Below are 13,632 nucleotides of genomic sequence, written 5' to 3'. Positions count from 1 at the left end.
ATTTCAGCAACTTATAGATTCTTGTAGGAATATGTAAAAATAATTTGCTTCTGGCTGATATTACAAGAAGTACAATCTGATCATTTCTGATTAAGATGACGATATAACACTCTCAGTATTTGTTTGCTGGATTGGCCTAAGGAATCATAAGATGACAAGACCAAAAAAAGGTCAGTTTTCCTTTGGCCTCTACTCACATTTAAACATTAAGTACATTCAAAATTAATTAACATCAATAACGATAACAACATGTTCTTTTTAAGTAGCAAGAAATTGATTTATGTTGATGTTTTGTAAACGCCCAGCTTGATAAGAACTTATTTAAATACAACTTATGTTTGTAAAATGTTCTATGATCTCTAATTTTACATACTTTGAAATAAAAGAACATTTTTTCTGAGATATTTGTTAATGATATTTGTTAATGAATAGAGAGTTCTAAGATCACTTTTTAAAAATATCTTGATCACACCCAACAGTACCCAAGTTGACTCCTGGCTCTGAACTCCAGAATCAATCCCTAGGGGCTTAGGACATCATGTATGCTTGTTGGAGATTGAACCTGGGTCAGCCACAGGCAAAACAGGTGCCCTGTCCAGTCTATTGTAGCTTTGACAACCAACAAAATTTCTTAGGGAAATACCAACAAGCAGTATTAGTTGTGATCTAGGATCCTAGAACAAGTGATCTAGGATCCACTTAAGTTTAATAGAATTCTGTAAGTACTCACTACTAAATCAACCTGTCAAATCTTATATCATCTAATATACAATTTTGTTGGTCTCAGATTTTTAATGTATTGCTATTTAACTCTTGGCTATAATATATAACAAAGGACGATTGGGTCATAAAGAATAATCATATTTATATTTATAAAATATAATTTTGTAAAATTATATTTACAAAATCATAGAGAATGATTATATTTATAATAGGCTTTGACATGCATAGAAGCTAGCACTCTACAAAATGTATTGTAAAGTTTAAAACGCATACTTTTCTAATTAAGCAAGAAAAATGTTCTTCATTGTCCTTTGCCCCCCACAGTCTCTTTTTCTCTTTACTTCCTGCTAGTTATTATTAGTCTTTGCCATCACTATCTGTCTTCACCATCTGTTCTTTGTCTCAATCAGTTTATAATCATTATGTATCCACCCTTTGCTGTTTTTGCCATCTGATTGGTTATATGCCCTGTTCAAATGAGTTTTACGGATGACCAATTGGAGGTTTATTTTATCTGTTTTTTTTTTTTACTTCCTTCATAATTTTATGTCTCATTTATCTCTGTTCCTTTTCCAGTAATTTTTGCCACATACGTTTTAAGCCTTAAGTTCCCTTCATTTATAATATTTATTTAACTCAACCTATTAACTTTCCCCCATATTATTATTATTATTTTTATTTCTAGAAATATTTGTTTATATTTCAAAATCATGATACACATTTTCATGTTTATTGCATATGCCAAACATGTATTTTAAATAATTTTACTAATAATATTCATATTGCTATAATAATATTCATATTGCTAGTCTTTTGTAGATCTGCTATTAGATCTACAAAGATTTTTATTCTTGTACTTACTCAAAAATTTTTTTATTTAGCAGATTTCTTCTAGTGTGAATTCCCATTCGAAAGAAGTTTATTTGGGAGGACTTTTTTCATTCCTAATATAAGTATTGCTGTAGAGCGAGATGAATAGTAAGGCCCTTGCCATGCATCCCACCAACCTTGCTGTCAATCCCCAAGCATTGACAGGGATCAGTTGTGTTCTCATAGCTTGCCATAGTGCCCCCAAATCACTAGATACAAACAAAATGACAACAAAAACAAGTTCTTCCAGAGATTGTTTAAGATAGTTTCTCCTTGCTATCTTCTAGTAATCCCAAGCAGGAGCTACCTTTAAATCATGTTATAACTTGAAGTTCTGAGATCCATTTAAATTTTCTTTTTTTTTTTTTTTTTTTTTTGGTTTTTGGGCCACACCCGGTAACGCTCAGGGGTTACTCCTGGCTATGTGCTCAGAAGTTGCTCCTGGCTTGGGGGACCATATGGGACACCGGGGGATCGAACTGCGGTCCGTCCAAGGCTAGCGCAGGCAAGGCAGGCACCTTACCTTTAGCGCCACAGCCCGGCCCCCATTTTAATTTTCATTCTTGGGGAGACTTTCTTTAGATAGGGAAGGAGCCCTGGAGACTTCTTAGCACATACTTAGCCCTGCTACATTAAGACTTGCAATTTAGAACCTGAACAGACAGAAAATGCTTCCTTGTAACTAGCTGGGCTCAGGGACCACCACTGCCTCATTATGTGGTTCTGAGAAATCAAACAATATCAGGGTTTGAAACCCAGGACCTAATGCCTGCAAAAGAAGCATTTTCTTTTCAATCATATTCAAGGCTAAACTGAACATTTTCCTTAGTTTGCTCTTTCATTCTTTTTTTTTTTTTTTTTTTTTTGGAGCACAAATTCAAAGTGTCACATTGTCTTGGTCCTACTATTCTATAGCTTCTATCTACTTGTTGCCATGCCTGGACCTTGACTTTGTCTGCTTTGCCTTCCCAGTTATTTTTAAGTATTTAAACTCCGTTTGCTTTTAGCAAGAACAAGAGAAAAGACCTTGAGCACAAATAACACACTACAATGGTTTTGACCTTATGCAACTCTGCTTTCTTGTCATTTCTAATCTCTGGGAAACTTTCTAACTTTGAAAACAGTGTAATTGTTATCTTTTTTTTTACTAATGTGTCTTATGTCAGTATGTTTAATGATCTATTTTTAAGGGTATTTTGCCCTTCATTATCTGCTAACATTATTGAAAAATAAAAAGAAAACTCAGATACTTTACTTTAGATGTTTTCTTCATTTAGTAAAGCCATTTTTATAGCATCTTCTAGACTACAGTCAGATGATTTATTCATTTCCTAAAAATATAAAATTTAAAAAAAGTTTCATTACTATTACCAAAATTTCTCCTATAATCCTCGAGATAATTAATAATTATTAGAACTGATTCATGCCTATACCTTCACAGCTGCTGTTCTGGGGCCTTAAATGATGTCTTCAAAGCATACCACATAATAATCTTATAAGCAGACCAGCCAAATTTTTAAGTTAATTACAGTTTGGCAGAGTGTATCCAAAACCTCTTATCTGAACAGTGAACCCACTAATTTAATCAGTCTGTCTGTTGATTAATCACGTTCTAATCCATCTGATATCAGCACTGAAAGAGCTCTTCATCTGTTTCAAGTAAAACTTATCTCTATAATGCACAGCTGCTGTGAGCTATTGGTATTAATAACTTGAATAGGAGACAGTACACAATGGATTTTTAAACCCTGCAGAAAAAGTTTGAGCTCCTTAAATGACTTAAAACAGTCACTCGAGAATCTCTGATTTGGACCAAAAATGTACCATATGGGGTAAGGTGCTTGCCTTATATATATTTTTGTTTGGGATTTTGCCTGAGATATGAGGGTCACACCTAACTGCTTAGTACTTACTCATTCCTGTCTCTGGGCTCATAAAACACTCCTTCTATGGGTCAAAGAACTATATGAGGTGCTAAGTTTGAATATGAAATGTTTTACTCACTATACTATTGCTCAGGCCTTAGATATTAGCTTTATTAAACTCTGCATAGGTTGTGACCTCCCCTATTGTGGGTGACACAAAATATCTTAAAAATATTTTAATATATATTTATGTATGATTTAATATCAAAAAATGTTTGAATTTTATAATGACTAATACTAATATGGGCCATGGGTATATACAAATTTGTCTGGAAAATGTTATTGTTAGTAAGAAAAGTTTAGGAAGTTCTTAAAATGCCTGACATTATTCCAAGAAATTGGGAAAGAAATAACGCAAGGTGGGCACTAAAGTTTCATCATTAGGACAATTTCTTCTTTGAACTTCAGTAGACATTTAGTATTTTCTCGGTATGGGGTAGATATCTATTATATTCAATTTCTTGTTTTTTTTTTTCCAAGCTAGTTACACTACTGTTGGTGTTGGTAGTGGGGAGAGGTTGTGGGTGGTTGGTCCAAATACGATAGCAAAGTACCAGGGATTATGCCTAGGTTGGCTCATATACAAGGTAAGCTCTCTGCCTACTATAATATCTTTTTGGCCCCATTCTTCACTCAAAGTTAGTTAATTTTTGGCTAATCATTAAGGTTATCGAGTTATAAGTGTTTTTCTTATTTATTCTAGATATCAGAATATAGTGGTTTGCAGTTGTTTCCCCTTTACTTTACTTATAGTATTGTCCTCTCTTTATATAGAGTATCAATAATTTTAGTCAATTCCACTTCATTGTTGACACCAACACATTGTAATTACAATATTTTTAATGTAGCTCAAAAGTGGAATGATATCAAAAACTCTTAGAAGTTTGATCTTTTAAGCTTTTGAGGCACATGTATAGAATTGCAGCTGAATACTGTAAACAGTTTAATTTCACTGTTAATTATTTTATCTGATTATACTTATACTGTATTGCACAGTATAAATGCCCATAGCATTTTTAATGTTTTAAGGTGAATTTACACATACTCATCAAGGTGGTAGAATTCTTCTCAGTTATTCTATTTTCTTATACAAGCATCTAAATAACGTGTCTGTCCTAGGTCAGTAGTATGCAAGGCAAAGATCCTTTCTCTGTGCTACCACTTCAGATCCCATATCCCACTTTTTAAAAATAAATCTTGTTTGTGGGGTTGGAGAGATAGTATAGTAGGTAGGATTCTTTCCTTGAATGCTACTGACCCAGGTTCTATCCTAGTGCTACACTATCTTCCAAGCTCATGAGAATTGAATCCAGAGTGCTGTGTCAGGAATTAGACTTGAGCAATCTAGGATGGGTACAAAAAAAAAAAAAGCCAAATAAACAAAAATAAGTCCCTGTTCAAATTGATTAATTTTCTGGCAACTAAAATCAAATCCAAATATGACCATATCGATTAAATATAAATGTGTCACTAATATTATTATCTATACAAAAATCTAAATGATAGCCTTGTCTCTAATGTTCATTAGATCTGTGCAACAAAGTACTAATAACTTTAATTTCTCACAACTCTGATTTTAACATTGACATCTAGATTATATTGTGAAGATCAAACAAAAGAGATTATGTAGCTGAAAAAATCAAGTATAAATATCTAAATGATCGTTTTCAGACTTTCAGTGCCATTATTTCTTTGATAATGTGCCTTATACTTCTAGAATATCATTATTTTTGTTCACTGTGTTAAAGGGTGTGAATATGCAAATCTAAAATTCCTGCTGGTAAGGCCAAAGAATAGTACAGCAAGAGTTGTTTACCTTGCAACCTCAAATCTAGATACAGTACCTAGAACTCCTTCTAGTCCTCAAAGGACCTGAGTGCATAGTCAGAAATAAGCCTTGAGCGTCACTGAGTATAGCCCTCAAAACAAAATAAATTGAATCAAATAAAATTTTTGATGGCATGTGGATAACATTGGTCACTAATACATGGATGAGAGTATTAAATTATATAAGACAATTGAATTAAAAATTGCTCTATCATGAACAAATTCTCCCATCTCGATCAATAGTTTAGAGGTAAGATACCTTATCTTGCTTGTAGCTGACCCCTGACTGATCCCTGACCTACATACGCTTTGTTGATTCCTGCAGGAGTAAACCTAGAGTATAAAGTGAGAATAAGCATTTTACCTGGGTCCAATAATACATAAATAAATGAATAAATAAATAGAATAAATTCTCAATTGACTCTTTTTTTGGCTTCAAGAACAATAATATAGAAATTATTTGACCATAGAAAAGTTTAGTTGGGGGGCAATCAGATATTATACTTAGTTCCTATAGAAATGTAATTAAATTTTCTGGATATGAGGTCACCACTTTATTTTACTTTTCCTTCTTTCTATGGTAGATTTATAATAATGTCATATTTATAGTAATGAAATAATATTATATAAAAACATTTAGTTAGTTTTCCCTATTTATAGTGATGGAATAATGTTATGTAACAAAACATTTAGTTAGTTTTGTTCTTGGTGATTCTTTTCTTTGATGGAATGGTGTATAGTTAAATCTCACTCAGAAAGTGGTATGTTTTAGAAAGCAATTTATCTAGCAATGTGTTTCTGTTTGAAATTTTATTTTAAAAACATGCTTAAAAATATATATGACACAACAACCAGTTTACAGCAGACAATAGAAATTAAAAAGGAATGAACAACTATTTTTAGATTTGATATAATATTTTAAATGTGAATAAAATATTTTATATAACTTTTAAATATGCACTTTGCTAATGACAGTACTCATTAAATATATTTCTCTTTTTACTATGTTAACTTCAGGTCAGAAATAAAATCATTTAAAATTATATATTATGCAATACTTTATCAGAGCATCCTTCCTGCCCATCAATAATTTTTCTCCAATGTTTACCTACTTCAAGAACTACTTTCCTTGATTTGAGCAATAATACAGTGTGTAAGGTACTTGCCTTGCATGCAACCAATCCAAGTTCAATCCTAGGTACCCTATATCAACCCCAAACTCTGCCAGGAAGGATCTCGAAGGACAGAGCCAGGAAAGATTAATTCCTGAGAACTTCTGGCTATGACATTCTGCCCCCCAATAAACTACTCTCCAGAAATTTTGTAATTATCTTTTCTTATTTATATTTACTCTTATAGTTGTGCTTCACTAAACAATACATTGTTTTATGTGTTGTAAATATTATGATCAGTATTTTGGGGGGCACAGGGAATGCACCTGGCATTCCTCAGAGTTAGTCACTGCTTTGTTTTAGGCATTACTCCTTGTAGTGCTTTAGGGATCACAAAGTATAAAGAATTGAACGAGGGGCCGGAGAGATAGCATGGAGGTAAGGTGTTTGCCTTTCATGCAGGTCAGTGGTTCAAATCCCGGCATCCCATATGGTCCGCGAGTGCCCCAGGACCGATTTCTGAGCATAAAGCCAGGAGTAGCCCCTGAGTGCTGCTGGGTGTGACCCAAAAACCAAAAACCAAAAAAAAAAAAAAAAAAAAAAAGAATTGAACTAAGGTCTTCTGCTTATAAAATCTTAGATACCTGAGCCTGTTGAGCAATCTATCAGGACTTTCATATAGTTTCGAGCTTGTTTATTTTTTTTCCTTTTACTCAACAACTTATTTCTAAATTAGATTAGTTGTGATATAGTGGCTGTGGTTTACTCTGAAAACTGCTGTTTCTTTTAAAATTTTAATCTAACCTTTAGGTTGCTAAGTCTTTTCTGGTCTCTTAAAAAGACAACTCTAAGGTTTCCTTGTTTTATTTTTTGAGGCCATTGTAACTATCTTGTTCCAGTTTCCATGGAAACACTATACTTATTTTTAGAATGAGAGAGGTCAAGTAAATGAACTTAAACAAATATACAAAATAATCACTCTGTTTACCATTTACATCTCTTTACTAATGCTAAAAAATGATTATCACCTTAAATATTAAGAGGTCACTGACACTAGTTTTTATAATAGCAGTTACACTAGCACATATAGGAGAATGATGCATAATACCCCCTTATCTTTTAAATGTCTATTGTTTAAAATCTGAATATTGTTAATGCACTTAAGATGAAATCTACAGTAATTCATCTCCTTTCTTATAGAGAATAAACTCTAATCTGTGCTCCTTTCTCAAATGTTTATTTGGTTATATTAACTCCCTTAAGCAATGCTAATATGATTTACCTAGTAAATATTAAAGCAAAATATTATCTTATAAAATAATCATACTCAAATTCGAGTATTCCCAGGTCAAAAGTTTTAGTAAGTTATTGTCCAATTATTGTGGCTCCAACTCTAATCATATTACCAAGGATAATTGGTTGCATCCAAGTTTTCATTTCTCTTTCAACTAATTATTTTATGAAGTCTCAAGTAATTGGAGATTTTTGACAAAGAAAAGAATATGCACCATGATATTCTTTTGGGAAAGAAAACCTAGAATACAAATTCTATTGCTGAGTTTTCATTGAATGATCATATTAGAATTTTGCTGAATTTTTTAATTCCTGTGATTGGCAATAATTGATACATTGTGCACACTAAGTTTCTTTAATTTGGGACTTTATTAAGGTTCTCTTTGATTGAATTTAAAGAAAGAGAAAAAGGAAAAGCTTAGATCAGTGTTTCTCAAGGATAGTAATATCATGTGTGGATATGCAGGATATTCTAAGCAGACCAAGGGTTAGAATCACGTACAGGATATGACTAGAGGGCTAACCTATAGGACAGGATTCAGAGGAAGAAAACAAGATTTTAAGAGGGCCACAATCAGAAAGGAGTTGAGAAATACTGATTTAGAGAAATATTGAATCAACATAAAGGGTTAGACAATCTCATGGAAGAGGTCAACTTTCCACTTGAATTGATTTGCACTTTCTGGTCAGTCATGACTAAGAGGATCAGTGATAACCCACCCAAAATATATTTAAAGTTGAACACGGCATCGCTGATAAATAACATTAATCTCATAGCTTTAAAGAAAAATATCCATAATGATAACTTTTTTGGTTTGTTTTTGGGCCACAGCTGGTGACGTTCAGGGGTTACTCCTGGCTATCTGCTCAGAAATCACTCCTGGCTTGGTGGACCATATGGGACCACAGGGGATCAAACCACTGTCTGTCCTGGGTCAGCTGTTTGCAAGGCAAATGCCCTACTGCTGCACCATCGCTCCAGCTCCTATAATGATAACTTTTAAGCAGGAAGAGGATGGGTAGTTTGTGAGGTTTGCATTTTAAGAAAGAATCATTTGGGGCCGGGCAGTGGCGCTAAAGGTAAGGTGCCTGCCTTGCCTGTGCTAACCTTGGACGGACCGCGGTTCGATCCCCCGGCGTCCCATATGGTCCCCCAAACCAGGAGCAACTTCTGAGCACATAGCCAGGAGTAACCCCTGGGCGTTACCGGGTGTGGCCCAAAAACAAAAACAAAAACAAAAACAAAAACAAAAAAAGAAAGAATCATTTGCTTAATCGTTTTCCAGTTAAACCCTGCCAGTTTTTTTTTGGTGCTTTTGGTTGGTGACCATGAGCCATGTTAGAAATTCTTATCCAACTAGGCTAAAAAATCTCAAGATCAGGATCCTATCTAAATAGAGCAATTCCTTTTGGATCTCAGAAATAAACTAAGCATCCAAGTCCAACCACTAATAAGGGGTCAGGAAATAAAATAAAAATAAGAAGCCAGAGCTGTGAAACTAGAAGTAAGTCATCTGCCTTGCAAGCCCTAGCCTAAGACAAAACTCAGTTCGATACCCCGGCGTCCCATATGGTCCCCCAAGCCAGGAGTGATATCTGAGCGCATAGCCAGGAGTAACCCCTGAGCGCCAACAGATGTGGCCTCAAAACAAAAACAAAAACAAAAAAGGAATTAAATAGTGGTTAGAGGTGATGCCTGGCATGTGTCCAGACAAGTTTCATCCTTGACACCACTAGTGGCTTCCTTGGCACAAACATGACTGCAGTTGTGGAGACCTTCTACTTGCCAAAATGGCCTGGAAAAAACCCTAGCACAACATGACTTAAGTAACATTACACGTTCAAACCCTAGCGTTCAACCACCACCTAGTTACCTAAAAATTACATGTTGAGTCCCTGGGACTCTCAATTGCTGTTGGGGAAAACTTCTCTTTAAAAAAGCAAGATCTAGGGGTAAGAGAGAAAGTAGTATCATGTGAATAAGGCGCTTGCCTAACAAACATCTGACTTATACGGTTCTGAAAACACTGCCAGGAGTCATCCCTGAGCACACAATCAGGAGTAACCCATGAACACAAGCAGTAAAAATAAAGTCTAAAAAAAAAAAAACTATAGGGTGTGGAAATCCAAGAAACCTTCCTATCATCTATGAATAAGCTCTATAGTTGTCTGTGATGGGTAGAATTGGACAAGTATGCAATCATTGTCATAGCTTGCTTGTAAGTACCAGCCTATGCACATAATAGGACTTGAGGGTCTCTGAGGAATCAGGAGGTACAAGAACCCCAATTCTTGAGTAGCAAACTAGTAGGAAAAGATCTGAACACTAAATATTTCTAGGAACCTAAATCCACCTTTGTACAATGTGATTTTACCAAAAAATGTTTTAGTTTAAGATCTGTTCTTTTCAGATATGGATGTATTTAATATTACTGTCCTACTTAATTGCTATAGGAAGAACTTCCAACATTACATTGAAAAGTATTGGTAAAAATGAGCAACCTTGCTTTGTGACTGATCATACAGGGAAAGCATATGTTTTCCATCATTGAAAAAAATGTTTGTTATGTGCTTGTAAATGACTTTAATTATGTGGAAGATAATTCCTCATCTACTTCTATTTATTGAATTCTTATCACAAATGGATGCTTGAATCTTACTAAATGTTATCTCTGCATCTATGGATATGTTCATATGACTTAATTTTTTATATTAATTTGATATATTATGTTGATCAACTTGCCTGTATTAAATCATCCTTGCATTCCCAGATTGTATCCTACTTGGAAATAGCATATTATATTTGGAACATACTGCTTTAATTCTCTTTGCCAATATTGTGTTGAAAACTTTTGAGTTTATCCGTAGCTTTCTTTTTTGTGATGTCTCTGCTGGTTTGGGTTTCAGATATATTTGTCTCATCAAAATTGAGAGAACTCTTGCAGCTTTCTGAAACTGTCTGAAAAGGATTAGGAGTAGTGATTTCCTTTAGGATATTAAAGTAATCACTAGTAAACCCACCTGGGCCTGTATTTTTGTGTTTGGGGAGATATTTAGTTACATTTTTTTTATTTATTTGATTATTTGGTCTGGTTGACTATTTTGTTCCTTCTTTTGAATATTTTGTTCCTTGATTCAGCTTAGAAGCATATAGAAATCAAAAACTTTATCACATATTCGAGATTATTCAGTTACATGGAATAAATATTTTCAAATTAATTCTCAATGATTCTCAAAATTTCTGTTGCCTCTTATTTAAGTAATTCCTTGATTTACGAGGCTTATTTTTCTTTTTTAATATTTTTTTATTAAATCATCATGATTTAAAACACAAACTCAAAATAAAAGTCACTATAAATGACACATGTCCCCCCAAAAAACAAAAACTCAGAACTGGTTTTTAGTAGGTAACTTACTACAGGGGAAGGTGTGGTAAGGATTCAGGGTTGGGAATAGGATGGTGGAGACAAGTAGACAACTTGGTGTAGGATGTTATACTGGAAATATATAAGCAATAACAGTATTATATATTATGGTGTCTAAAATTAAATAACAAAGTATAAGGGGAAAAATGTCATTAGATTTGATGGCATTGAAAAGCTCAGTAAGTTTTCCCAAAGGAACTACAATTAAAGTTGATACCTAAAAATTGGGTAAGAACAAGACCACTGTTAGAGCATAGGTAACTTGAGTTAATAAAACAAAAATGTCATTTTGATGGGCTGGAGCTGTGGTGCAAGTGGTAGGGCGTTTTCCTTGCATGCTTTTGACCTATAAAGGACCATGGTTGGATCCCTTGGCATCCCATATGGTCCTCCAAGTCAGGAGCAATATCTGAGCGCATAGTCAGGATAACTACTAAGGGTCACCAGCTGTGATTCAGAAACAAACAAAAGAAGTCACTTTTGAGGAAATTTCAGAATAAGACCATTATTTAATTTTTTTTTGTTTTTTTTTCTTATTTTATTTTTATCTATTTATTTTTTTGGTCCACACCAGTACTCATGGCTCTGTGCTCAGGGATCACTTCTGATGGTGCTCATTGGACCATCTGGGGTTCCAGTGATGGAACCTGAGTCAGTGACATGCTACCAACACCCTACCTGCTAGACTTTCATTCAGGTCCAAGAAAGTCATTAAAAGCCAGAGTCCCTTTCTGTGTCATTTCTGTGTCATCTATCTAGTGTCATTGCTTCAGATTTGATTTCCTAAGTGTGGATTCTACTTTCCTGGATAAAGTTCTCCTCTGCTAAGGAATACCACAGACCTAGATTTAACACCTGGCATCAGAATATTTAAGGAAGGGGTTCAAATAGAGGAAAGAAAGAATTCAAGATTTCATTGAAACTTAGAACATAGAGGAAATTTTCAATGGTGGCAGATTGATTATATACATAGATGCATCCGAGCTGCTCAGAAACCACCTGCAGAGATACAGAACATCCAGAGAAGCATTTGCCAAGATAGAAATTTGACCCACAAGGTGTGAGCTTCCTGGGGTTCATCTGCTTGTCGTTTTCCCTATTAAGATGGTGTAACATGGTTTCACAATAGCAAATCAAAGGAAGTCTAGTGATGTTGTCCACAATTACAATAGAAGTAGAATGGCTTAATTAGTAAAACATTAACTGGCAGGATTCCTATAAGTAAAAAATGTACATATTTAAGGAGGCTTATTGTAACATTTATACCATTTATTTCATAATATTCTAATTCAAATGTAAAAGTGGATGTAAATTACCAGAAATTACCATGCAATGCGAAGAAAAGTCCTTTTATTCTCTCTGCAACTGTAACATTTGGCAGATTCTGGAATAAATAATCTTTTGTGGCAAGGGTATGCCTTATCAAACATATGCAGATCAGCACTAATTAATGCTAATTAAGGTTTCCTGTCTATCTAGTTGGAAAAACGTCCAAATGTTATGAAATCCAGTTAGTATGCCTATTACGCTAATTGTTTTATATGGGGTGGTTCTTAATTAAAATATGTAAATTGACCTTAATTGCTATATACTAATGGGGGTTCATGTTATCTCACTAAAAGTGACAAGATGGTGAGGAGGGGGTACTTAAATGGCTAATTCTGATAAATCCTTAGCTCAATGACCTTTATTTAAAATTAATTTTAATTGGAAGTTGGCTAAAGAAATGTATTTCTTCTTTGTTTCTTTTTTTTTTTTTTTTAGTTTTTAGGAATGTGAGAATGTTCCTCTTTTTGTTCCTACAGCTTTAGAAGAAGCAGTTGTAGATTGTTAATTATGCTTAACAAGCGAGTTAATTTGACTGTTTACTGTTTATAGTTATCAGGAAGTTTTTTATATTCTCATCTTAAGTCTTGCAAACATTGAATTCTCATTGAATGTAAATTATACTTGGAATTTTTATAGGAAGGTTGACCCAGTTAGTTTGTGAGTGTATGTGTTAAAGTTTGATGAGTTGTTAATACTAATATGTTTATCTTGGTCAATTTACATTAAATTACTTTTTGAAAAAAATAATCTTAAAAAATCATTAACTCCAAATGGAGTAAAATCTGATGGAAGAATCTTAAATTGACTGTAATGATATTATTACATTCTACTTATCAAGTTTTATTTATTTTTAATTACAAATGAAAATGGGTGTATACAGACCCATGTAAATGTATTTACATATTCTTATATTTTACTGCTTTAATTTTAGTAACATGATGTAATTTAAATAAAACCAACAAATATTTGCTTTTATTATTTTATTTGAGAATTAATATTTAACTAACATCAACTAGATGTAAAGTTCTTTATAAAGACACAAGGAGGGCATGGTAAAATATTATCTTAGGGAAGTGAGCATGAAATAGACATCATATATTTTTAATTATCAAAAGAGATCTAATATCT

At 33.6% G+C, this 13,632-nt stretch overlaps 2 protein-coding genes across 2 annotated transcripts in view; one reads left to right on the top strand and one right to left on the bottom strand.

The window, feature by feature from the left end:
- The window catches only part of PTBP2 (polypyrimidine tract binding protein 2), a 954,659-nt gene that overhangs the window by 133,532 nt on the left and 807,495 nt on the right, over positions 1 to 13,632 (bottom strand). The window lies entirely within an intron of this gene.
- DPYD (dihydropyrimidine dehydrogenase) overlaps positions 1 to 13,632 on the top strand; it is a 934,958-nt gene that overhangs the window by 530,828 nt on the left and 390,498 nt on the right. The window lies entirely within an intron of this gene.

The sequence above is a fragment of the Suncus etruscus genome, chromosome 19 (genome assembly GCF_024139225.1).
Source record: "Suncus etruscus isolate mSunEtr1 chromosome 19, mSunEtr1.pri.cur, whole genome shotgun sequence".
Classification (NCBI taxonomy): Eukaryota; Metazoa; Chordata; class Mammalia; order Eulipotyphla; family Soricidae; genus Suncus; species Suncus etruscus.
Note: the sequence above shows the minus strand (reverse complement) of the source record. Positions and strands in the feature narration are given on the sequence as shown.